At 37.8% G+C, this 27047-nt stretch overlaps 1 protein-coding gene across 4 annotated transcripts in view; it reads left to right on the top strand.

Annotated features, from left to right (window-relative positions):
• INPP4B (inositol polyphosphate-4-phosphatase type II B) overlaps positions 1 to 27047 on the top strand; it is a 497007-nt gene that overhangs the window by 79324 nt on the left and 390636 nt on the right. Inside the window, exon 4 of one of the 4 annotated variants that reach the window (XM_054201960.1) lies at positions 24794 to 24883. The exons of the other annotated variants lie outside the window; for them this stretch is intronic. The gene's annotated coding sequence lies outside the window, so the exon portion shown is untranslated. The remainder of the gene's footprint in view (positions 1 to 24793; positions 24884 to 27047) is intronic. 4 annotated transcript variants of the gene reach the window in all.

Raw genomic sequence — 27047 nt, 5'->3', positions numbered from 1 at the left:
TATAGTCAGCAATGTCACATATCTCTCACCTCCCTAAGTAATGGGAGCAGATTCTGACCCCGTTTGCAGTGCTCTGAGTTTACTGAAGCTCAAGGAACCACTTTGTAAGATCTTGGCTTTTGGGGTTTGTTTTCTAAAAAATTTTCTTAATTTAAATTTTAAATTTACAAATTAAATATAAACATTAAATTTAAAAAAATACTAGTCATCTAGCCCTTTTTGTGTTGATTCTGGAAATGCACAGAAGGGACAGGATAGTCAGAGATCTTGGAAGAAACTATAGGTCCAATCTTGAAAATGCTCATTGGGCTGAGGCTCGGACTCGCATTTCGGTGAGGCCCTACCTGGAGCACTGCATCCATCTCTGGAGTCCTCAGCACAGGAAAGATATGGACCTGTTGGAGCAGGTGCAGAAGAGGTCCACAAAAATTATCAAAGGGCTGGAACACCTCTCCTCTAAAGAAAGACTGAGAGAGTTGGGGTTGTTCAACCTGGAGAAGGCTCCAGGGAGACGTTACTGTGGCCCTTCAATACTTATAAGAAGGGGGCTTATAACAAAGGTGGAGAAAGACTTTTTAACAGGGCCTGTAGTGATAGGACAAGGGGTAATCATTTTAAGTGGAAAGGTGGTGGATTTAGATTGGACATAAGGAAGAAATTATTTACCACGGGCATGGTGAGACACTGGGCAACACAGGTTGCCCAGAGAAGTTGTGTGGATGCCCCATCATTGGAAGTGTTCAAGGTCAGGTTGGACAGGACTTTAAACAACCTGTTGTAGTGAAAGGTGTCCCTGCCCACGGCAGGCAGTTTGGAACTAGATGATCTGTAAAGGTCACTTCCAATCCAAACCATTTGGTAATTCAGTGATCAGGATTTGTTTTGCAAACTGTCCCATAGTGTTAGTCTTGATGGGTATTTGGGAGATAGACAGAAAGTTTTTAGTTTGTTCTAATTTGTTCATAATAACAAGTTTAGTTTCTTTCAATTCTTAATGAAGATGTAATTGAAATTTTATATGTAGAACTACTGTTGGTCAAGCAGACCTGAACTAAAATAAATCCTGTTCTCACACACTGTTAAGCAGACAGTTTTTTGTGGTGTGTTTGTTTGTTTGTTTGTTGTGTTTTTTTTTTTTTTTTGATGAAAAGTGCACATAGTTATTTTTTGGAACTTAAGAAGAAGTGTTCGGCATGCCTGTGTTCATTAGTGAAGAAAAATTGTAAATGTAAAGTTTTTGACATACTACAGTTAACCTACCCTCTTATTACCATCAGTGATACTGGTTTTTGCTCTTTCTTCATACATGGTGATATTTCAACTAGTTCTGTTTCTGTCCAAGTAGTGTCGTTCCCATTCTAGCCCTGTGAAGGATATTTGTAGCTTTCAGACCTAGTTCTTATCATACCCAGACTACTAACAGAATCAGACAGTGTAAGCCAGGACGTAGAGTTGAGGTGGGAGTTGCATGTAACTTGCCGTGCTCTTCTCGGTAGAATTTTCTCTATCTGACAGACGATGAACCAAGTGAGTAAACAAAATTCAGACCTTGTAATATCGGTGAGTAGCAGGTGTCTGTATTGGTCGTGGACTGCAGTGGCTCAGGTAACTGAAAATAAGTAATTTATACTATATTTAAAATAAACTCTGCCTTAGTCCATCACCTTAAAAGTCATCATATGTCAAGAGGCGGACGCAAAGTGTAAGTAAGTTCATAAGATTGAGCAGAGAAAGACAGACAGATAATTCTTTTTGTTTGCTATGCTGCACAAAAAAAAAAAAAAGAAATGCCTTAAAAGAATTACCAGGCAAGGAGGAGATAATTAAACCATCAAACACAGGGAATTTCATGGCCATTGTGGGTAAACAACGCTGGCTGCTCCAGGCAAGGGACCAAATTAATTAAAAAAAAAAAAAAAAAAAAAAAAAGAAAGAAAAAAATCTAATTAAGTTAACCCATTTATCAAAGAAATATGTTGGAAAACCATTAGTCTTTCTACAGACACTAACACTTTGCCTATAAGTGCAACATTTCAGAAAGGGAACATTCTAAAGTTTCTTTGGCATTACTTTAAGAATGTACAAAGAGTGTGGTGTGCAAAAGCTGTTGGTTTTTTATCCTAACTACCTGGTACTTCATTCCTTTTTTATCATCATAAAATATTTAATTTTCCTTTTCCCAATAAGGAGAAACCTGACATCTGTAGCAGGAATTGCATTTTCTTCTGTTTATTGGAAGATAAATACCTTACGACATTTTTGTTAGTATTTACTGTGTACTCCACAGGTATAAAACTACCTCTCTGTTGGTCTTGATGATAAATAGCTAATTAAAGTTTGCTTTTTCTAACTTCTACCAATGAGTCTGATAAGGCTTTTTCTTTGAAAAAAAAATATTTTATCTCATTTATGGATAATGGTAATTTTAATGAGATATTGACTGCTAGAAAATATGCTTAGGTATTTAAAAGTTAAGGAAAAAAACCACAACCCAACCTCTAGAATTTATTTCTTTATCTAATTACAGCATCCAGTGGAGATTTTTTATCATTTTTTAATTGGGCTAGGAAAGAATGAATAGTAAGCAAGTCACCATACAGTCTGGAAAATTATTAAAAAAAAAAAAAAAGTGTTGGTCCATAGTAAAGATACAAATAACTTTACAACTGGCAGAGTAAAAGCAGACAGACATTTGAGAATCACAGAGTTAACTTATATTAGCATACCAGAGAACAAATCCCAAATCACGTGGAAAATGCATTGTTGTTCAAGAAGCATTTTGTGAGCTGCAGTGCCATGTTGGAGTAGGGGATGAATTTAGACAACTGTGAAGCCAACAGTTTTGAAGCTTGAAGCTGCCCTGGTTTGTATTCTATGCGATTTGGAATGAATGGCTCTTCAATATCAGGCAATGTGAGAGGGAAAGGACCAATTATTTTTGAAGGGAGGAAAATATGGAGGGTTTTTTAATCTGAGATACAAAAATCTGAGAATATTTTTTGCCATATTTCCCCTTGGTTACTGTGTTGAGAGAGACATCTGCTCCCAAAGCTGAAAGTGTTACAAAATTAGTGTGAATCCAGTTGTTTTTTTTTTCCTAGTAACTCCTGTGGCATTCAGTCTCCTCAAAACTCCACCGGGAATAGGAGTTTTAATCAGCAGACAAGTTAACCTGGGCAGCATTACTATGATTTTTATTCCGCAATGTATCCAGGGATTTGGTTAGGGGATTCAGAACGGCCTGATAAATTTCTGTCGTCCCTTACTAGTCTGCATCCTTACTAGTCTGCATGTTATGACCAGATAAAATAATACCATATGTGGTTGGGATAATAGGATAAAGCCAGACATCCTCCTCCTGTAATTTACTATACAGAATAATTAAGGCTGAGGAATAAGAAGTGAATGGATGAGAGCATCAGATGGGAAATTTGCTGCTTGCTTTTTTTTTTTTTTTTTAAGGGCAGGAAAGAAGATCAGGGAGAAGAGGCAGGTGAGGCCTTCAAGCTCTGTATGAAGTATAGTCTCAGTAGGTGTGATTTCAGGTCCAGCACTTTCAACATTTTCAAAATATTCATAGAAACTAATAGATAAATTATTAAAAAAAAATAATAAAGTTGTTCTGGACAGTCATCACTCGTCTCTGAGTGAGCTTGAGCAGGACATCGTCTGTGCAATCAAGCAAACGCTAGTTTATGCAGTTTATGGTGGTGTGGATGCCATCTTGGCCTGCAAGCCTTGTCTTGTCTGTTATTGCACCATCGTGGCTACAGCATTACTGTCTGAAAATACTCATTAGCATGTGGGAAGTGTATGGAAATGGCTGGATTGCCTGGGGAAACACTCAGTTGCTCAAGTAAGGATGAGTGTTTGTGCGGGCTTGAGGCTGGACTATTAACTAGGGCTGCCAAATCCAAAACTTTAAAATCACCATTAGCCTAAAAATTCAGAATGAATCAATGTAATACTTTAAGCTTTCAGTTTGAAGTAACGTTTTTACTTGTACTTGGTTTCCTAAATTGTTACAGAATACGCGATGTGGTATTTGCAAATAGCAGCATTACTTCATAAATTAATTGCATTCTTACTGGTCTGTGTAGATGCATTAGTCACTGACTGTTTTACTGTAGTTGGGGAGAAAAAGCTAGAACTGAGTGCTCATGTATAAATGAACATATATAAATCTGAGTGCCCGAAGGCCAGCAAGGGAGAAAACATAGGCATGCCTGTGAGACCAACAGGGAGAAATGGGCATTCTCATAAGAAGCTTCTGCTGCTGTGCTTACGCTATATTAACAGTATGTAACAATTTTCCTGGTGTGTCTGGTTGTACCACTACCTTGTGCCTCTCTCACATCATTTTGTAAATGTTTTGAGTCCAAGCATGTGCATGTGTATCTCTTCTAGCTCACTGGGGCGGTTACTTTTGATAATAGCAACTAGATTCAACTTCAAATTCATGTTATTAGAGGGCATAGTTATCTAACACTTTTTTTGCAAGTAATTTTCCGATCTTACTTTTAGTTGTGGATTTAATACTTAAAACGTGAGAATTCTTAAGAGTAATATTAAGGAACATTAGTATTTAATTCAGTGTCATAAGAAATAGCTTGAAGTCATTTTTGCAGATGAGGTAGGTTAGATATCTCTCATAGTTCCTTTGGAGTTTTGGTGCTTATTAATCACCCTTTGCTTAAAGGTTAAGGTATAAAATCTTCCTTTGTATGTGTCTGACAGAAGTTTGATTACATTGGAACTAAACAAACACTGAGTTGGAAGGAATTTAGATTAAGATCTATATTTGTAGATTTAAAAATTACCTTTATCCTGAAAAATAAAGCTGAAAGTTCTCTTCTGTGTCAGCACTACAATAAACTCAGGGTTGTCACAGTTCATACTTCTGTGCTGGTCTGTCCCTGGCACTCTATACTTTACAGCTTTATTCTTCATTCACAGAAGTGCATAAGTAGAAGTAGCACATAGTGGGCAAGTTGTCTCCTTAGATGTATGTTCATAAGAATTTCACTCTGCAGGGCAGTTTGCTGGTCATAGTTGATGACTTAACTGGAACAGAAGGTGCAGATCAGACCAAGAGATTGACCTCGGTTAAGGTCTTCAGTTTTAAATCTGGATCCTTATTAAAACCAGAACACACAGGTGGTTTTATAAATGTCTTTCTGTGAGTTGTGATTTGAATGTCTTTTTTGAAGAAATTTTTGCAAGATTTCTTCTGATTTCTCCCGTGCCTCCACCCCTGAAGGTGCTGGAGCACTTTTGTTTGTGCTCTCAGCTGCTTGACAGCCCAGTTTCCTATTTTTTGGCTTAGTTGTTACACAGTATCATTAAGAATTATTTAATGACCTGTTTAGAACTATGTATTGCCATATAATGAAATGATGCGTTCAGCATTTCTTCCTTTTGTTCTTTGTGTCTTTTAAACTGGTATTTTCCTATCTTAAGCTAAAATGTAATGTTATTCTTCACACTGAATGGAGGAGGTTTAATTCTTTTCAACGCAAAAGTATAGAGTTTTTGGCTGGAAAATGTCTCCCCCCCTGCCTTTTTTTTTTTTTTTTTAGTGGAGTACATAAAACTGTTCCAGAGCATTTTAGGTACAGCCTCATAGAGAATTTCTGCCTCTATATGGAAAAAAATTACCATGTTTATCTGGGAAAGATTTGGGAATAGAGTGTTTTTTCTAGAGAAAGCTTATGTTGGAAATGGTGGAAATCTAGCTTTGTGGGAAGAAAGACTAAGTAGTTCCTTTAATGAGAGCCAGGGACAATTGAAGGAGGAGGTAGGTAAGAAGGATCAGGATGAGAATATTTTAATAAGGATGAAAAGGATGGGCACTGATAGCCTGGAAAGCTGGAGGTGAAGTTGACAGCCCTTCTGTTCATTCTGCTGTCTTAATTGTTTTCTTCCTCAGTTTTTGAGGCTGTTTTCCTGACAAATTCTATTAATTCGGTGATGAGGAAAAGAAGATGAAAGTTTGAAGTGTAGTTGAGCATGCTGTTTTAGACTAAGGAAATCAAATGAAAAGTAACAAAGTTTAGATAAACTGTCTCATTATATGTCTTGTCTCCTGCTTTTGATGGTGATAGGGCAGCTGCAAATAAGTTGATTGCACAAACCTTTGGGCAGTTTGAAAAACTCTTAGACCAGAAAAATGAGAAATGACAGAAATGCTGGGAGAACAAGGGGAAAAATGACATTTCTGTATTTCTCCTAGTTTCTGCCTTTGTTTTTCTTTATAAAACTTAAGTGTAGCTTACTTCAGGGCATGACAGATAACTGTTCTCTTTTTTTTTTTTCTCTTCCTTTTAAAAAGAAAAGCCCAAACAAAAACCTCTCTCAATTGCATGTCAAAAGCAGTCCTTTGTTTTCAACTTATATTCCTATGCCTGTGTAGAAATGACATTCAAATATAAAATAAAACATTTTAAAATTTTAATATAGTTTATCAATAAAATGCAATTTATTTTGGATAGTCTACAAATAAATTGCATCATGACTATCAAAATAACTTGTGCAAACTGTAATCAAAATGCTAATTAAAAAAAATATTACAATCCAGTTACCCTTTTCCATTTGCAGAGAGTGGGGAGTAATTGTAATTTTTTGATCCAATGCAGGAATAAATAATTTTAATTATGCAATCTTAATCTGTAAAATTAAGACTGATTTCTTATCCTACTGGGAGAGTTTGGTTACAAGGCACTTGGGTAGCAGTAATGTTTAGTGGTATATAATTTGTTAGATGGAGAGAAAGCTTTATTCTATGAACAAATGAAAATTTGATCATCAGAATATCAGAAGACTTAGAAAAGCATTGTAGACAGGCATGAAATAAAAGATAATCTACTGGTAGTCACTAGCTTACACTTTCTTTTTTTTGTTGCTAAAGTCAGTATCTTCTTAAATGAAGGTTGGTTGCTGTGTTTTCCCCTACTCTAAGTGGACTGTACTGGATCTACCTAGTCTGGGTCCAGTAACCCAGTGCCATGAGAAGGTGATAACAAGATCTTATTTGTAATAGTTTCTCTTGTTTTGTCACTTCTTACAAGTGACACAGAAGAGCATGCAAAGCCTTTACAGGTAGTATTGAGTTCCACCATATGATATAAGAGAGTGATAGGAGTATTGTTTAATCACTTGATACAGGACAGCAGTGTATTTATTGTCCTGGATGACTTGTCACCCAACAAATTTTCCTGAATGCTGTAACTGGAATACATAATTTAGTTTAAAAAAAAAAAAAAAGGTTAAGTTTATATCAGGTGCAGTGCTGAGTTGGAATCTGTATGTATCTGCCGGCGGCTGCTGGTGAACTGGTAGTCTTCACTCCTTGAAGCATAATTTAGCAGACCCAACAAGGGAAGGGGGCAGAACTGGTATCATGGGATTGAGTCCCCTGATGACATAAAAAAAGGCAAATTATACTTTCCTGGGCCAATGATCTATGGATCAAAAATTAACTGTTGTATTTTTTTTAACCACTTTTTACAGTGTTTTTCTTCCTTTAGTTTTAATATGCAAATTACCAGTCAAATCTGTTGTTTTATCAGCATCTGTGGAAATGAAATAAAATGGGAGAGAATGCAGCTGTCAGTGGGAGCTATGCTCATTTAATGACTGTAAAATTTGACCTCAGGCTAGGCCTCCTTTTATTTCCTTTCCTATGGATAAAGGATTTGATGGAAGCATTTTGGTATGATAGCATTTCAAAAATTTGACATATATTTAAATAGATATGGACTGCGTGCTTGAATCTGTACTTAGCCTTTCACTTAACCTGAAGACTTGTAAATGCAAACAAAATAAATGAACAAAGCACTCAGTAAAATCATCTTGAGTGATGGCTGCCATGTAAGAAAACCAGCAAACTGACTGCCAGACAGCATCAGACCTAGAGGAGACAACCTCAGCTCTGGCCAGGAATGGCAAAGACTTGTAGTAAAAACACGGTAACTGCAAAGTAGGTATTAGGAGGTAAGCTATCCTTGCTGAATTTTTTTTATTTTAAATGCTCTGTTTCAGAGTAAATAGAGAGCATAAATGCTGCTGGTATATCTTAAGATGTATGAAATGTCCTAGAACTGTGTCCCCCACCTCTGATGTATGGCAGCTGGTGACACAGCTGTCTTCTGTGACAAGTCAGTCTAGCACTGCTGTCGGCAGCAGAGGGTTACTGAGAAACCTGAGATATGTTTTGTCTTCAGGGCTCTTTTTCTGTTAGCTAAATAGATGTCCCAGCACTGATCATCATCTCCAGAGTGCAAGATCTGAAGTACAGTACTGGATTTTGGGACAGTGGAAGATTAAACTGTTACGTTTCTCTCTTCAGGGTCAATTGGGATTGCTCTAATTTATGTCCTTTTGAGCTGATGCCTCAGTCTCTGTGCTGTTCAGATTAGTCCAAGCATAAGGTGCTTTGGGTAAATTGCTCCTCTCATGCTGAGATTGGCTTCCAGCACCTCTCTCCCTAGCGTGAAGAGGGATGTAGGACCATTTTGTTGCGGAGGAGATGAGGGTTTAGTTTACTGCCAGCCACATTATGGCTTCTTTTAAGGATTAGCCCAGAAAAGAGAAGTGAAATATTTAATTTAGGTACTGCTCCCCTCCTTTCCCCTTCTCTTCGAAATGGTTCCAAATACCGTGCAACCAGATACTTGGGCTATATACTAGTAGGTGACAGTTTTTCTGTTGCTGGATTTTTATTTGTTTATTTATCTTTATTATGTTGGGATGAAATGCAGCAGCCATTTAACAGAACTACATAGCCACCATTAAGGACAAAGGGAAGAACAGTATTTGAAACTGCATGGGAAATTCTAGATACGTATCTTGGAGTTATGTAGATTTTGCTCAGGATGCCATAATTAATGCCATTAATGAAAGGCAAGTCTTAGTTACTTAGACTCTTAACACCAGCTGTCATGCATTTGTTCATCCCAGTGTCAGACCATGCTGTGCCACTATGAAACTATCAGCTTTTCACCTTTTCTTTTGAGCTGTAGGTGCCCAGAAGCCCTTTCTATCTTATCACAGGGGTGAGTCCATTAAAGCTCTTAGACTGCTTGAATTGTGTGCCTGTATTTTTGATCTCCTTACTGCTGAGAATACATAATACACAATTCAATATGCTCCCCAGATTTTAAGAACACTTTTTTAAGAGGAATACTTAACTCACAATTTTAGTTTTAATTGTTTTTTCAAATGTAAGTGAAACTGTAGCTCACCTCTGTAAGTGAAACTGTAGCATGAATATTCTACTGAGAATGTGAATTTAACTAGGAAATGTTCTCAAAATTAACCTTCCACTTTTTCTTTAGATGGAACCTTTTAATAAAATTTGACTGATTCTTCATGGTGTTTTTTTGTGTTCTGTATCAATAATACTTAGATATAAGCTTTCTTTCTGAAGAAAATTTCAGCAAGTTGATCAGTTGTTGCTTTTTGCTTCATTATCCATTCAGCTTAGCTTGATTTGTGTTGGTAGCAGCAGTGGAATGTAAGGAGCAGAAAAATAAATTGCTGATTGTGCATGTCTCCTGACCAGAAGTGTTTGTTAGTTAGCTATTCCATTCTTTTTATCCTTCCAGTCAGGGCAGTCTGTACGGAAACGAATTTCTTCATCAAAGTGGGAGAACATACTACTTATAGTGCCATTTTCATCCTGGAAATGGAAAATTACTTTTACTTTTCCTCTGGAAGGCATGAGCATTCAGACACATCTAATGCCTTTGCAACTCTTTAAGAAAATGAATAAATCAAGCTGTCAGGCCTATAATCTCTGTCCAAGAACTCTGTGATTCTTCCAAGGCTCAATGTGTAGGACCAGAATTTTGTCCCTTTGAAATGAAAGTCCTGTGAGTAAACAGAACTGTTTCACAATTCGTTAAGTATATCATTGACCTTTCTAATATGTCTGAAATATTTGCTCCACAAATATACCATGCGTTGGCTGATTGAATGCAAAAAGTGAAGTAGGATTTAGGTGGTTTTCTTTCTTTTCCTAGTTAACCAAAACATGTACGGTGGAGAACTATGGTGTAAGAGAAGCAAAAGTGGATAGAAGTTGTACAGTCTTGTACAGTGGGTAGAAGTTGTACATTGACTGATCAGTCGTTGAAAGGCAAAGCATTTGCAGGATCGCAGCACTATCGTCTGTCTGTGATTTCCAGGGCCTGTTTTATCTACTAAGGTTTTGAGGAATATAGAGCCACCTTGTAAAGACCTCTGCTGAGTAATGATTTAGTTTACTGCCAACAGGGTGACACCAGTCTATAGTTAGCCACGTCGTTAGCCACATCTAGTCTGTAATCAGACTCAGTGGGTCAGATTAGGTGCTCCCATAAAGGAAATGTGTCTGGAGAAGATTGGCAGGGGAAAACAACCTAGATACTGAGGCAGCTGGACTTAGATAATCAGTACTCCAGGTGGGCAGAGAGATTTGTTTGTTTCTGAATGCTTTGCTTAAATTTTAGGCTAAGAAATAAAACTGTGCCATCCTCTCAACATGGCACTGAGTCCCTTCAGGTCTTAGGAAATTGTTTATTTGCATACATTTATCTGCTTTCTTATGTGTTTTGTTTTTTTATTTGCTTAATGGCAGTGATCAGCTATGCTATTACAAGAATTAATCCCATCAGGAGCGGTTTTGCAAGTATGGAAAACCATAACCTGCAGGGATTATGATTCATCCATGTTTAAAGGGAACATTCATGCATTAAACCCAAGTCCTATTACCCAACATCCTGAGATCCCTGCCCCTTGGTTTAGTACAGGGGAATGTGAAATAAGAGTGGAAAGCAGAGGAGGAGCTCTGCTGTGTCTTGCTGAAGTGGCTGGGGAAGCTACTGTCCTTACTGGTTTATTGTGTCATTAGTGCTGGCCAGCAGAAACAAATGGAGTTCTGTCTCTTCAGCTGTTACTGATCTCAGCCAGGTGTTCTAGTTTGTGTTGATACCAGTGCTCATTTGTGTTGAATAACAGTTGTTGAGGGTCAGCAGATCTTTATTTCTGTCCTGTTTGCTGTGGGGATGGTGCCTTCTGTGAGCAGGGAGGAGAGGCAACTAGGAGTACTACAATTTAACACTGTTACTGCTGTATTCAACAAAGCCTATTTGAGAGGGAGAGAGTAAGCTTTGTAGAAAATAAAAATCTCAGGGAAGAGGGGAAAAAGCAGAAGCAATCAACATCAGTGTCTTGACGCACTAAGCTCAGATAAGGTAGTTGGGTGTAATCTTTTTCCCTTTAAAAGTAATTATTGACTATTATGTATTGAGTCACAGTATTTTTCTTTTTGTTTCTATGCTCTGGCTGGTCCTGGCTCATAAAGAGGAAGCTTTGAGAGGTATCTAAAAGCTGTCTGCCCTTATGGAGCAATCATCAGTGGAATATAGGTTTTATATTGTGTAGCAGCCTAAAGAGAACTATGGCAAATATGTGCTGTCTACATCAGTGGGGTCTTCTATTGCATGAAAAATCTGCTGGTTTTGTTGAAGCTAGCTCTAAAAAGACTGTTAATAGTATTAACGTTAATTCTTCATCTATGCAAGTCCTGTGAAAATAACTGTAGGTGTCCATTGCAGCATCATGTTAGATTTATTTGTTAGATGTTTCTTGTCACACAGGGCTTGTGTTTCCCCTGTGCCTTTTTTTTTTTCGCCTTACTCCACAGAAAACAAAAATAAATCCTGCAATATGCAAGTTTTTGTCCTGTTTGCATCTACAGAGCTCTACAGTGAAGGAAATCTTGAGTTATCTATACCTTACTTACTGATGAGGCTCATAAGTTAAAGTATGGATTTGTACTTTGTCTACTTGTAAATAACCCCTCCATTATCTCCATTCTTTTATTTTTCCTAGTAGCTCTTTGGTTTTGTGTCCCTATGAGAGCACTGAATTAATACCTTTCCTTATCTATCCTTTTATTTTGGGACTAGCTTGTCTTTTTCTTCTTTTTTTCAATAGCAGAACTTGGTGCCTTAGTATTTCCTGTCCTCTGAGGATATACCATTCTCTATAGGCTGAAGTACAAATTGCTGTAATACATGCAAAACCTGCTAAAGTGATTAGGAAGTCTAAAGGTTTTACCAGTAATCCTCATTAGTTTCCATTTAAGGATATACATCTAGACTCCAGACTTTCTCCCTTTGTCACAAGGGCCATTTGCAGTCGAATAGGTTGTTCAGTGTTGTCTGAAATTTATAAGATTCATAATAAGCAAGTTGTAGGCCAGTACAAGTTGGTTCCTGTTGTGTCTGAAAAAATACAGATGGAGTTAGGCATACTGAGGGTTACCTGCCATCTAATGCCAGGCTAAATCCAGAATGATTTTTCAGTCATTCATCTAATACTACCCAGAATTCCTGTCAGTGAGTTGGTCTCTTAATCCCAGATGGATTAATTTAGATATCAGATGTGTTTATACATCCCACTAATCCTTTCTATGATCAATCCTACTTTAGGTTTTCAGTAAATCATTTTTCCTTTAACCCCATCAATTCATGCATGCAGCTTCTTTCCTGCCTATCATTTGACTGTCTGGTACCTGCGTCAGTGAACTAGATCTGAGTATGTAACAGTTCTGGATAGAGAACTGGTAGTAGTCTGAGCATAATGTCTGTGCGGAACTTCCATCTCTTATAATTTTTGTGAAATACAAGTTGCCAAGTTTGTCTTCAAAGTAAGCTCAAAGTTGCAACCAGATTAGGGGAAAAAAAGGGTTAATTAAATATTAAAAAAAAAAAAAAGGAATTAATAATACAGATAGTCAAAGACAGACCAGAAGCTTGCTGACCTGTGTGCTTATAAATGTAACCAGTATCTGGGTTATCAGACTGCATTTAAAATAGTAAGATGTTTAAAAATGACAAGAAGCAAGGTTGCTAGTAAGAAGTTAGGTAAGTGTATTTTATTTATGTGTGTGTGTGTGTGTGTTCAAGGAGAAGTGGTACGTCTAACCAGGCTCTGTCATTTGCTGAAAAATAATTTAGAAACCAAATGTAAATAACTTACAGTAGAATTATTATTTTACCTTTAAGAAAAGTCTAGTGTGCATCAAAGCAGCTCTTCTTGTTTAACTAGACTTGTCTGATTATATATTATAGGCAAGTTATTCAGACTTTGTCAGGGTGAAGCACCTGTGGCTTACACTGTGCCTGAAATTAAATAACTGCTAGAAAAGTGAGGTTGAGTAGACAAGTAATAGGGTTATGTTACTGCTTGCAGTACGGCCAGGCTTTCTTGAAGGAGTGAGTTGGTGGCCATGAAACACCCTGGGAGAATTTCGGTTGTGCCCTTTCAGCAGCTGTGGTAGAAGCTGTGTTCCCTCTTGTGTTTGTAGCAGTTACTGCGTTTCTGTATTGCTGATGAGTGAAGTGGTGACTGAGTTGCATTTCAAATTTATTAAAGATGACAGGCTTTTCTTTTTCCTTCTGTAAAATGGGTGAGATTCTGTCCTGTGAATAGATAGATAGCTCTTAGATGCTATGAAGTAAGTGGAGATAACGAATGTTGTCACTTCTAGTACATCAAAAGATGCAATTGTAACTCTGGTTTTAGGGTTTTAGGTTTCTGTGATACAGTCTGTATCCAGAGAACAGGCTCAGTATTTTACATAATTTGACTCAAAGCTTTTTGATAAAGGTATCTGCATATATTTAGTTTTCCAGCAAGAATATGGGGCTTAAGCTGGGGGAACACTAAAGTAATTCATGGTCCGTAAAGTTTGGATTCAGTACCAAAATACATTTGGTATTGAATCCATGTAGTGTTTTGCTAGTGTTCCTGTTTGCATCTTCTCTGTATGTAAAGCCAAGTGCTGGTAAAACCAAACTTGTACTGTTACGGTTACATGCAGCTGCCCTCCACTATTTTTTTTAAACAAAACATAGTGGTAGAAAGAAGATACAGTAAGGAGTTTAAGGGAAAAGATTCCAAGGAGAGATGCTGTCTTTCTTTAAAAGTCATATGCTGCTTTTCTTTAAAAGTCATATATTATTATTACAAACTATGTTACTGAGATTGAGTGGCATGTAAAATGAGGAAAAATATTTGTATTTACTTTAAGTATGTGTGAATAACATTTGTTCTTCCTAATGAAAACATGAAGACCAAATATCTTCAGAAAATACATGCTGTTCTGATTTGCTGTTCTCTTCATAGAAGAAAGTACTATCAATTCATAAATAGGCCCAATAAAATTAGTGTTCCATCATAACTTTCTGGACTTTATGTAAAGCATCTAGTAAATAGTATCATCTCGAAGGATTTAGAGTGTTACATGGACTGGTTAGAAATCTGTCTTAAGGATCCAGAACAGAGTTGTTACATTAAATTTTTCTGTTCTATGCCATGAGAAACTGCAACTTTTTGTCTTTGCTGCTTATATTCTGCACAGTTTTTCATTTCGCATTCTCTTTTAGTAAGTAGAGCTTGTTTTTTCTATCAATACCTCCTAGTGACAGAGGTAGTGCTGTCTACTGTTTCTTATTCTGACTTTGTTTTACGTGTGGGGAGTGTGGAAGTGTACAGATTTGTGGCTGCTGCTTTCATGCACTGTCACGATTTTCTTCATTGTTATAGAAGAAAAGTGACAAGCCACCATTTGAGATTCAGAGCTTTCTTACTATGGTAGTACCATTGCAGCTCTTTAAGTTAAGACTGTGTTGCTTTGCTGTGAATATAGAACTGAAGTGTCTCATACTTTTCAGTGATGAAAGCCCATTTCCAGTCTGAATGTTTTCTAACTTCGGTTTCTTTTAGGATACTTGGATTTTTTGCTATCCAGAGGAATACGTTTAGTAACTTTTAAAAAGAGAGAATATTTAGAAATAAGCCTGCCCTGTATTTTCCTGTGAGAGTTTGGTTTTCTTTTTTTTTTCCTCTCCTTATTAATGGTTAGAAAATGAGCCACTAGAAGCTTCAGGTAACCGATGGCAGTGAAGGTAATAACTTGTTTTACTTCTGGGGGGGGCGCGGTGAAGATGAAAGAACTGTTAAGTTGCAATGTGTCTCTTTTCTAAGCTTGCTAACTGTTTTGTTTAATGTGGTGCTCTGTCATGAGTAGACAAAAAGCATACAGGCTGGAAGTCACATACTGGAGGAATGGAGAGATGGGGATACATACAAATGCAGATGTGCTGGACAAAATGGTAAATCCACTTCATTATGACGTGTCTATTCAGTATACCAGTGGAAGCTTGTGGCTCTATAAAACAAGGCTGAAGAGAGATCTGGCTAATGAAGGGTAATGTCAGATGTATGTTGTGACTCTGCAGACAGTAGAAATATTGAAGGTTTCTTTTGGAACAGTCCAGTGGACTGGAGAAGCTGCATGGACGTGTGGAGGCTCACTTGGCACTGAACAGAATTCTCCCAGGCCGTGAAAGAAAGAGATGTAGCAGGATAACAAAGTCATGGATTACTTGAGACCTGGTCCTGCACAAAGGCTTTGGGAATTTTGAGCACATAAAATGCATCTAGTAGAAGAGAAGTCTTTTAAAAGATGAACTCAAACTGTAATCCCTGGAGAAACAGTTTGCTGGCATTGAGAATTTGTGCCATTGCTGAAGAAGAATTTAAAACTAAGAAATGTGCTAGATTTGCATGCATATAACTTTTTTTTTTAAAGTATACGTGAAAAGAGGTAGGAAACTCAGGACAGCACAGCAGCAGCGATGTAACTGTACAGAAGAGTGGGCAATTATTAGAATAAAAGTTAAGTGCAATAAATATTTCTGAGGATAGTAGTCAGGTAATGTAACCAGTGGTTATGACTATGCCAGCTTTGAATGCAGTTAAGGTTGTATTAGCTGAAGTGAAAACAAAGCTGAAACACTTCTGTGCACATACCTGGAGCCTGGGGTGTAAAATAGAATAATTTGAATTGCAGAATACTGAACTGGATACCACAGCCATAAGATAGTAGCATAGCAGTCATGACAGAACATGAATATTGAAGGATACAACTTTTTCAGGAAAGCTAGAAATAGAGGTTATCGAATAGCACTATAATACATGATGCTTTGCTCTAATAATTTAGAGGCAATGTAAGTGAAACAGAAGCTGCTTAGATTGATGTCAGTTTAGTGAAAGGTGGTAAGAGACTCTGCTGGGGTGTTGGTAGATTTCTGAAGTAGATGCAGCGCTGGATCTGGAAATGGGTAATTGTAATGGTGTAAAGGTTAAAATTACTTGATGTATTGTGAGAGATTACCTTCATGCATATCAGCTGGAGAGCAACTCTTTCTGATAATGGTAGGTAAGGCCAAGATGCTTTGGGTGGGAGGTCTAACACTTTTTTAAATTTGAAAATAAATCATGGGGCCAAGAACAGCTGGGGCTGGTTTTGAGCACTGTAGTTTTAACTTGGACTTTGTGTATCCTGAGTATTTATATGTTTTTGGTCCTGTATGTTTTCCTGAGGTGGGTTTAGGGAAGGGTTGTGAGGACTGGAAGGCATTCCCTGCAGGGGAAGAATTAAAACAACAAACCCAAAACTTGGCTTGCTTTGACACTTCCAGGAAGGGAAAGTAGAGAACATAAATGTAAGGTAAAGGTCAGTGTTGATGTAATAATGTGGATAATTTTGACATTAAGACATTTAGTCTGGAAATTACAGAAGGTTCTTGCCATTAAACCAGTCATGTGCTGGTGCTGGAACAATATTCCTTTGGGGATATCGAGACAAAGCTAGCTAGCTGCTTTTAGGTTTGAGCCCAATAATATATGTTGTGAAAAGGATTAGAGCCTGATGTTGCTCTCTATTAGTAGCTTTGATAACCCAGAGGTCTCTTTCTAGCGTGGTTGGACTAATCCTGTGTCCCCAGCGTGTGCTCTCTGGGTTCCATTGACTGACTGGTGTCTGGTAGAAACCCTAAGTAACTGGTTATAGTCAATTTGTCTCTTTGGATTATCTTTACAAGCTTTACAAGGAATAACTTTTTTACTACAGTTTCTTTTGAGGATTAAATCCAATTAAGTTGAAACGCATTACAACACTTACATAAAGACTTGCCCCCGAACCTTTCATTTCCATGTCAGGATAAATGTTTTATAGGACTTCAGACCTTTAAAACAGATGATGTTATAACTGACAGGTTTCTGACCCTCGGTAATTTTTTGTGCTTGAAAGGTAATCGTAGGAAGAGTCTTTAATTCTCACACATTTCAAAAGGAGCAGCAAAAAAAAAAAAAAGGGGCAACAATAATACCCCTCCTTTACCTGCTGCCCCTCCAGACTTCACACCTCTTCTGTCCACCTGCACAAAGAGCCTGATGTGACTGGTCTTGATGCTTGTGCTAATGGCAAGGGAGTTGCCTATGCATCGCTCTACATCATGATTTTAAGTTAATGTTATACTATTCTGCTAGAGTAAAATAGAGGTTGAATCTTCCTATTCTGGTAGAGCAGGAGAAATCAGTTGACGTATCCATAGACTAATTAAGCTTAGCAAAGTGTTTTTTGAGGAAGCAAATAAACAGTAAATGGCTTAATAAAGAAGTCTTGTGGCTCTGCATTACTCCTTGGGTGGTGGTGGTGGAAATAATATTTTAAACCCAAAGAGAAATGTTGGGCAGAAATTAAAGTTTTGGTCATATTTACCTAGAAGGTACAAAGAAAGTGCCGTCTTTGTGGCATTCCAAATCAAAACGCAAAATTTCAGTCTTCCTTTTTTTGTATTTACTGATTTTAAAAATCTGTGTGCTGGCAAGGGAAGGAGACAATTAAGTCTGAGAAACAACCAGAGAAACGTGGCACTGTGCATATCCTCCAACTAACGTACTTCTAATTGCCTGACTGCCTTGAAGGAAATTAAGGAAGGAGTCAGTTTACAAGTCCTTTATGGGTATGTTTTTTTTGTCTCGCTTGTAAGGTACTGATACACCACAGTGAAATGGTGTGGTGGAGGGAACCACAACAACCTATGCTGGGTAAATTGAATGGAACACTTTTGTAAAATACTATTTGTGTGCGTACATGCTTGCAATCTGCAAATTTTAAGTTTTTTTTAGGCAAAGGCAACAGCTATTTACGAGCAGAATGTAAGTTTCCTTAAACTTCTTTGTCTAAATCCCTGCACAAGTTGCTCTTCTGCCTTCAAGCAAGGTGAACAAAATAGTTTAGTCTAATGTCTGAAAATTCAAGAACGGGGGGCGAGGAGAAAACCCTGTAAGCAACTGATGTTCTAATTGAAATAACGGTTTTAAGGCTGTAATGCATCAATTGCAGACAGTATTCCCCTCCAACAGCTGCAGCAGAGCAGTTGATCCACCGAGCAGCCACCTCACCTGGGTTTCTTTAGAGTTGGAAGAAGATGTGGGTGGATCATAAAACTGTCTCTTTTGGCCTGGACCCAGAAGTTTGGGTGTGCTGCCTTCTTACCTCTCTGTTACCCTTCTAGGTCTGCCAGCGGCTCCCACAAACTGCTCTCTCTCCATGGTCTTTGACATATGTTCACTCCTTCTTGTTCCCACCAACTCTAATTTCTCTTTCCCGGCCAGACCGGGTCACTATTTCAGCTCTGATCATTAACTTTGATACTTCTCCTGCTTGTCACCTTTAAAGCGCATTGGCATATTTGGTTCTTTCTTTCTCTGTCACCAAACATTCCTCTCTGTTGTGGTGTCCCAGTCCAGCTGTTATTCTTTGGTGGCTTTTTCTATGAAGTCTACAGTCTTGAAGCATGTTCTCAAACTGCATTTCTTAGAAAATGCTTTAGCCTCACTTTCTTGAGAAACATTTTTCTTTCATAAGTTACCTAATATTCCTGCTTATTTAATACAAAAGAAAGCCTTCATTCTGAAAGATTTAAATCCTAAGAGGTTCACATCCTGCTAATGTATGCAAATGTAGTTAAGATGAAAATAACTACAAGTCTGCAGTGATGCAATAAAATTGTCTTGGAATGATGCAGTGAGGAGGAGGAAGATAGTTCATTATGGTATTATTCAAATTTATTTTTGTGCTGAATTAATTGCACTGTTATATAGTCACTCCATGAGTATATTCTTCTCCAATATCTGGCTGTATGTCACTAGTAAGCACTGATAACTGCTCCAGTCCTGACTGGGATGGAGTTTAGTCAATTTTTTGGAATAAAATAATTTTTATTAATAAATAAAATAATGTTTTCCCCATTTTTACTTGGAAGGCATCTTCCTCAGACTGTTCTTATTGTGTGAAACCCTTCTCCGAGGCTGTGAGACCTGGCTGCTGCATCGCTGCCTGCTGCAAACAGGTCTCGGAAGCTTACTATTACCCAGACTGAGAGGAGCTTACTCAAAGCTCTGGCCAGGCTGTAGGTGTTCTCCTTTGCCTCTGACGGGATGACAGGAAAGCAAACAATGCAAGTGTGACCAAGGAATAGCCTGTTTGTAATCACCTCTTCAAAGCTTTGCAAGCTGAAGCTCTGGGGGATATTCTTTTTTTTTTATTTTTTTTTTTGCCTTTTTAGAGTCAAATTTTTTGTACTTTGGGTTTGTTGGTCCCCTTCTAAGTTCTGTTTCTCTGTTTCAGGCTGGTTTCCCTGTTTATTCTTGCCCGGAGAGTCTTTTAGAAGCTATGAATCCTTCAAAGTATGTAGGTCTGATTAAAATGTAAGTGACAATCCTTCAGTTAGATGTTGAGCAGCTTTTCCAGGCCGGGAAATCGAGTACAATTTTACTAGGGATGGAAAAGAGCCTGTTACCAACCATTCACGTCCTGAGGCAAGCTCGGTTTCTGTGTCAAGGGGCTTGGCTTGTACTACTGTGCACCTTCGGTTTTCATCACAGAAACATTCAGCACTGGACTGCCTCTAGTGAAAATCATAGTTATGCTTCATGTTTACTGCAAAGCCATTCTTTAATTCAGACATACCTGTTTTGTAGTAATTGTATCATACCACTGATATCACGGACTCTTTACCCGAATAATTCTGTACATAAGGAGCATGAATATCTTATGAAACCAATTCTTTAATTTTGTATTTTGTGTATAACTGTGGCAGCCTTCTTTTTCTTTAAGTTATTGCTGTGAACTTATTATCTTTGCATGAGGTGTTTAATCTGAAAAACATGTATTTTTGGTGGGTTTTATGTAGCTGGGCTATTTGTCAGTTCTAGCTTCTTGGACTAAGATGGTTTAAAAAAATATTTGCAGAACATTTGCCCGTGACCACTTATAGCTGAACAGAATAGGGTGTCATATATTACAGAGTAGATAACTGTATGCAGAAATCCAGTTAAATATATGACTCTATTGCCCAATTACTAACTTTAAGATTTCATTTATTTTCCAGTATTTTTTTATTTTCTCGATGTTCCCAGCTAGTGAAAAGTTGCATATTAGTGAAAACAGGTAGTGTAATGATGTTTATTCAAAAATAGGAAATTTAAGTTTGAGTGAAGTGTTACACTTCCTGAATTACCTGTCTGCATGGGAAGGTGTTAGTAGGTTTTGACTTCCCACACATGGTGTCTGTGTTGCTTGAAGGTTGTAATAGTGAGGAATTCTGCAGCCACAAAATCAGCAGTCACATAGGTCACCATGGAGTAAGCCAAGGAAGAGAGCTTTTGTACTTGCAAATATGCGGGTTGAGCAGTCCTAATCTTAATTGAATAGGGAGAGCTTGATTGCCTTCTGTATCGTTCTTTGGCCTTGGATTCAAGTTGTCGTTCTAAATTATCTCCTCTTACTTTCTTCTAACCTTTTGTCACTTTGGATGAATTCAGGGAGATTTCAGCAGCAGCTTGGTTTAAAAAAAATAATTTTGAAGCTTATAAGTCATCTTGATATGTCTTATTGATTCTTTAAAATATATAAACTATATTCCAATCTGCTAATTGAGGATATTTTGTTGATCTTCAGGCAAAAGGTCAATTAATGGCTTGTAATTGCTGTAGCTGCCAGATCAGCATAAAGCAGTAACATCCGTAGTGGTTATCGTGTTCCATGAGTTTTGTTGCATTTCTTCGCTCTGTAATTTTGCTTTGCCTCCAGATGACATAATAGTTTCTGCTGAACTGAGACTTCCATTGCATATAAAAATTAAATCATTGAGACACAGTTAAAATGATTTCTTGCTCTTCCTTAACATAACAACACTAAGTCACCATTTCTTAGATTTATTTGTTCAGCAACTATGTTCTCAACAGTGATACTAGTTTTTTAATTAGAAACGCAGGTAACCAGATATTTGTGAACTTTCAGGAGCAGTGTATTTAAGTAGGGAACGTACTTCATACGAAGATTTATCTTTTTTTCTGGTATTTTTGTTGACTTTCAATTATTCAAATTAATTATCGTTATCAAATATTACTTTTCAATGCTTTCCTTCTGTCAGTTTAGAGGTAATTGAGGGAAACCCAGTAATCTGTTTCCCTTAGAAAGTGCAGGAGCAGGAGAGCTCATGGTCTCTCCTTAACTCTGGAATAGTAAAATCAAAGCCTCTGGTGGGTCTTCACAGGTGCGTTGAAGTTTCTGTAAGGAAAAACACTTCTGTTATTTTCTTGAAGACTGTGTTGGTAAAAGACAGCCAAAGCAGAATTGATACAATTATAAAAAGTAAGAGGGGTTCCTTCCTGTTAATACCAAAAGAAAGATGATGGTGAACTCCGGAGCTGTCTGAAACTCAGCCAAGGGGTTTTGTTCCAAGCACTTTATACCTCTAATCTTAAAATATGGCATTATGTTGTATTTTACTTTGTGGGCGACTTGACTCAGCTGTCTTGTAGCTAAAATCTTTTCAGAGCTCAAATGAACCCCACCCAAATCTCTCAAACCCTCTGTTAAAATCTTTTTAATATTTATAGCTTAGATAAACCTCAGATACCATAAATTTTGGGGTTGAGGAGAAGCAGAGAGAAACTCTCATTGCTATATTTTCTCAGCAATGTGTTCTCAGCAATGTAGTAATCTTTTTTCTTTTTTTTTTTTCTTGCTGTCAGTTTAGATGCCAAGACTGTCGAAGTTGTTTGGCTCTAGGATATGAGGCAAAGCAAAAAAGGCTAAGAAATTCAAAATTGTTTCGCGATTGCAAACTTTTTAAGATTTAAAAAAAAATAGTAATCACACCCCTCTGTATTTTACAGAGTACAAGCTGCAGTATTAGTACAGTAATTTGTCTGTTATAGTAAAAATGACCAGTAAAATTGATGTTATAGCAGTGCTGTATTTTAAGTTTACCTCTACCTTTTGCATCTTTATAGATATTGGAAAAGAGAGGAAATAAGTCTTTTAGAGGCAACAGTTGCAGTTATTGCTACTCAAATACAGTATCTTGCAGAATGGAGCATGTTGCCACTTTTAATACAGTGCAACATGTTTTTGAAGCCGGTTACTGTGTCCTCCTCTCATCCCTTTCTTTAGGGGATCAGTGGTCCCAGCTCACTACCTCCTCCAGGCTGGTTTACCTACTGTCACATGTATAGGAGCTCCTGGTGAAATAAGCTATGCTATACTCAGGTTTGCTTTGCCTCTTCGTTTTGTTTGAAATGGCAGGTTACAAAAGGTTTATGTGTCCATTCCCAAAAGGAATCTGCTGCGTAAATAAACTTGTAACTAAGTAGTAACTGAAATGCTAATATTTAGCTGGAGGCCACCTGCTCTGAAACCACAGTCTCACGGTAGTGGCTGAATTCATATTAACAGTCATTTTTGCGTAGCTGATGGCTTTGAAACATCAATTGATGTCGTCAGTTTTCAATAGGGTTTTGGAAGACTGACTTAATCTTCTGGTATTTGTTTTTAAGCGTTGGTTTTAAGATGGATAACTTCCATAATCTAGCTTTCTTGCAGGCCCAAGAGAAAGTTACAGCCCGTGCAGTTGGCTCTGCAGCAGTGTCTGGGCAGGCAGTCACCTGAGCAGACATGGGAGAAAGAGGAATTTAAGACAGTTTTGCTTGAAAGTATAGTTGGAGATTTGAGAAAAGCTCCTGGATTAATTTGGATTTGCCAGGAATCTTGTTGCGTAAGGACTACATTTAAAGTCCTTTACACGTGAATTTTGTCCTAAGGCCGCAGTTATATCATCATACTAAGCTGACGCATCTGTGGTCATCTGCAGAAAGATTACCTACGGGTGCACGTTTTTGTCCTCTGTGATGGGCTGGCACTGACATTTCTGCAGCCAGGTAGGCAGTCTGATCAGGGAGCAGCTTGATTAGGGGTTGTTTCTCAAGATAAGTTCCTTAAGCTGACTGTGTGGCTACACCGGTCCTAGTGCTGCCGTGGGGAAGAAGGGCTCCCTTTCCCCAGGAGCCTGCGCCAGTGCCAGGATGGTGGCTGCTGAAGCACAGCCTGACGGAAGGTGCAGTTTGAAGACTTTGAGTCGCTGGCGAAAGCAGCAGGATCATTCTTGTTCAATCCTCTACCTTGCATGGCAGGGTTTGTTAAGCCGTGAACCACATGGGGCAACTCCCACAATTGATAAACGACTTCTTTTTCACAGAGATGTTTTTCAGTTGGATCAGTATCAGTAGCTAGAAGTACGTCGTTCAGTGGGTGTGCCAGGTTACACCTATTCACAGCAAGTGTTTATTTCTGTTACCTTTTTTAGGGGTAGCAAAATTCAAGAATATCTCTTCTTCTGAAAGGTCACACCTGAACTCTGGGAAACTGCATGAATCATTTATGAATTTGCTTGACTGGGGAGTCTGTCAGCTGAAGGGAAGACAAAGCTGTTCTGTGAGGTTACTCTTTTTTCTTTTTCATCTGAAGGAAAGACCTTAAATCCAAGTCAGCATTTTATTTCTAAATATCTGTCTCCAAATAGAATAGCTCACCTCTCACAGCTTTTTTCAATAGATACTTTGCTTTTAAAGTCTTGTGAGTTTTAAGACTTTAAAAGGGGCTTGCAGACAGTAGTGATACTGATACAAGGGTGTTGGTTGGTTTATGTGGTACTGTGTTACGCCATTGCAAGGTGATGCCTCCCTTGGAAGAAGGGCCGGCTATGGTTAGGGAGACTCTTGTTGGCTGGAGATCCTCAGTTATTTTTTTTAGGGCACTGTGAGATAAGGGTGACAGATGTGAGAATTTAGGGAGGATAAACGCATAAAAGTTATTACAGTATGGTATGCGTGTGTTTCAGCATAAAATACAATTGAACATTGGTACTATTGGGGAGAAAAGAGATAACTATTTAAAGTTTCTGTTACCTTCTGTTTGTACACAAAAAAAATTTCAAAATTGTTTTTCTAGGTTACTGTTGTTTTATGCAAGCTGGGAAAGCTCAGTTGAGGGTGTCTTAGGAAGTGACATGACTGATAAACTTGCTAAATATGGCTGACCTGTCATCTTTTATTCCAATTTTTTTTTGGAAGGCCATAATGGCTGATAATGATAGGAAGCAACATTTGAACTAATTTAAGATGATAATCTGTTCAAATAAACTACAACAGTACTGGCAGCTTACCAAAGTACAAGTGAAAATTACAAGCAATATATGATCAGCCTAGCTTTGATCTTGCTAGTAGGAAATAAGATAGCCAGGAGACAGTAGTGACGAGATTGAAAAGTTAGAAATAAACTGAAATTTTCCACGGGTACAATCAGCTAGCTTGACTGTGTGCAGCTGGCTGATATGCGTCTTTAACTTCATATAGAAAGAAATAACTTTGTATTGCCAATAGATACCTTCTGTAGATAACCTAGCATTTAGTGATGTTTGTTATATAGATCTTGCCTATCTTACCTTAGTGGGGGAAAAAAACCCACCCCAAAACTAAAAGGAAGATTCTGTTCTAAGACAAATGTTCCTCTACTGTTTTATCCCATTGTGTTGTTTCCCATCTGCAGATCCCCTGAAACCTTCTTTGGAATAGAGTCTCTGAATTTGTGTAAGCCAGGGCTGTTTGCTTCCCTAATCACCTGGTAATAATTTTCAAGGTAAAACTTAAATACAGTTTAGATTGTCAAACTTTTCATGTAGATATATCAATATATCTGCATATTTGAAACTCCTGCCATATATTAATTCTTTTTGCTGACTCTGCATAGCACTCTTATTTCCTCAGCCCAAGATAGAAAACTCAGTGTTTTGTTTGACTGTGCAGGGATCAGTGATAGAATGGACAATTTTAATGGGAGGGGGCATAATGTGTCCTATTTATATTTCATGGCCTAGTAATTACTTTATGGGTGAGATAAAGAGACAGTATGTGGAATTAGCAATAACACTTTGCTTAAAAAGAATATCATTCTCAAAGACAAAATCATGGACTAAATTTGCAGCTTTCCTTTTGAAGGCTGTTTCCTGCACTGTGTGTGTTCCAAAGATTAAAGAAGTTCTTAATACAAAATGATGTGAACTAAAAATATTGTATCTTTTCAAAGGAAGAGAAGGGAAATTTAGAATGTATTTGGCAGGGTCTCTGAGGACTTGCAGACATGAGTTCTAGTGTGTTTCTTTTTGAAATTGCTAAACTAGTGAAATTGGGCAGCCAATTTTATTGACTTTGTTTTAGAGGTTTAGGAGATGGCGTCATTACAAAGACTGTGTTTTAACACTTTTACCAAAATATTTAGAATTAAATGCAATACTAATGAAAGCTGCAAGGTGGTATGTGCTAATTTCTTTAATGTTGAACTGCACTTAAGATTCATAAGAAACCTTGGAACCTAAAAGATAGTGCTGAAAATGTTGTTTCAGGGCATTGTATGCAGTCGTGAAGGTGGTTACTCTCTCTTATTGGCATCAGTGATTTCCTGCGCGTACTGCTTTGAACACCTACAGCTTGGTGGTTATCTGAAACTAACAAAATACCTCTTAGTAGCTGTCCTGCAGGGTGCAAGAGTTGGAGATCAGTTGCAAATTGTTTCAATGTATAGCTTTTTTTCCTGCTAGTGGTATGCGCTCAAGTCAATTTTGTGCACGTCTTGCAAGATAAAACTTCCTTGTAATTTAAGATTGCTCGAACGCGCTACTAGTTCTGATTGCCTTCTAATATTTATGTATTAGGGTAAGAGATGGGTTTACATCTTTTTTTCAAGTGATTAAAAATGTATATTTCTCTCATTGTGATAATCAAAAATGTGCAACTTTGGTGCTTAACAGTTACAGTATTTATCTGCTCTTTTTCTGCATCACATGAATCAAATAGTTTTGATGGTTCCATGTCCATAGAAAGTGATCATGAAAACTATAATTGCAAATGTGGGGGAACAGGGGACATCCAACAGACTTCATAAATTTTGTGGTCCATGAGCTGTCAAAACTGTCCTCTGTTCTAAAATTATTGCTTCCAAGGACGTAGACTCCTCCACCTCTTTCTCTCCTGGCCACTCACAAAGTAATTGACTGGTCTGGTTTCCTTATAAATTATGGTTGTGGTGGTGGTGTGGGGAAAAATGTTGAGAGGGACTTTAGATTCAGTATGCCTCTCTCTAACCGCAAGTATTAAATAATGCCTGTCTCTTGAACCACCAGTATTAAATAACTGGAGATATTATCTTTCCTATCTGAGTTCATGCTAGGAAAGAGATTAGCTGGGAGAAACATTTAAAGGCACTATATGACTAAGTAGTTTCCCTGACTGACAGCTTTATTCCGAAATGGAGCCAGAAGGGAAGTAGATTATTGAGCTAAAAAGTCTTTCTGCTCCTTCAAGGAGACCCAGGGCTGCAGCTGTAGACAGACATTTCTATTGTTTTTTTAATTATTATTATTATTATTTTTTTACCTTCAATTTTATTGTTGTGTCAACACTGGCTGTGATCACCTTTGGATGGTCATCGAGTTTCTAAGTTAAATCCAAGTTTGAATCTCATGATCTTTTATGCCCTTTAGGTCTGAATAATATTCAGACATCGTTAGATTAGTTTAGCTTCTCTGGCAGATTTCCAGGGAACAGGCACCTTGATTATTATCACTGTGGAACTCTGCCGGCCCAGCTGCCTTGCATTTCAAGACTGGAACTGGCTTATATGTACCGAAGCATGCGGTCTCAAGGGTTTTAACTGCTGTGTACCACTCTTACTGGCCCACATGATTTACATGTTATGGCTCATATGCAGAGCAAGTGATGCACAGATGTGATAAAAGGGATTTCTA

Source organism: Rissa tridactyla, chromosome 5 (assembly GCF_028500815.1).
Source record: "Rissa tridactyla isolate bRisTri1 chromosome 5, bRisTri1.patW.cur.20221130, whole genome shotgun sequence".
NCBI classification, from domain to species: domain Eukaryota; kingdom Metazoa; phylum Chordata; class Aves; order Charadriiformes; family Laridae; genus Rissa; species Rissa tridactyla.
Note: the sequence above shows the minus strand (reverse complement) of the source record. Positions and strands in the feature narration are given on the sequence as shown.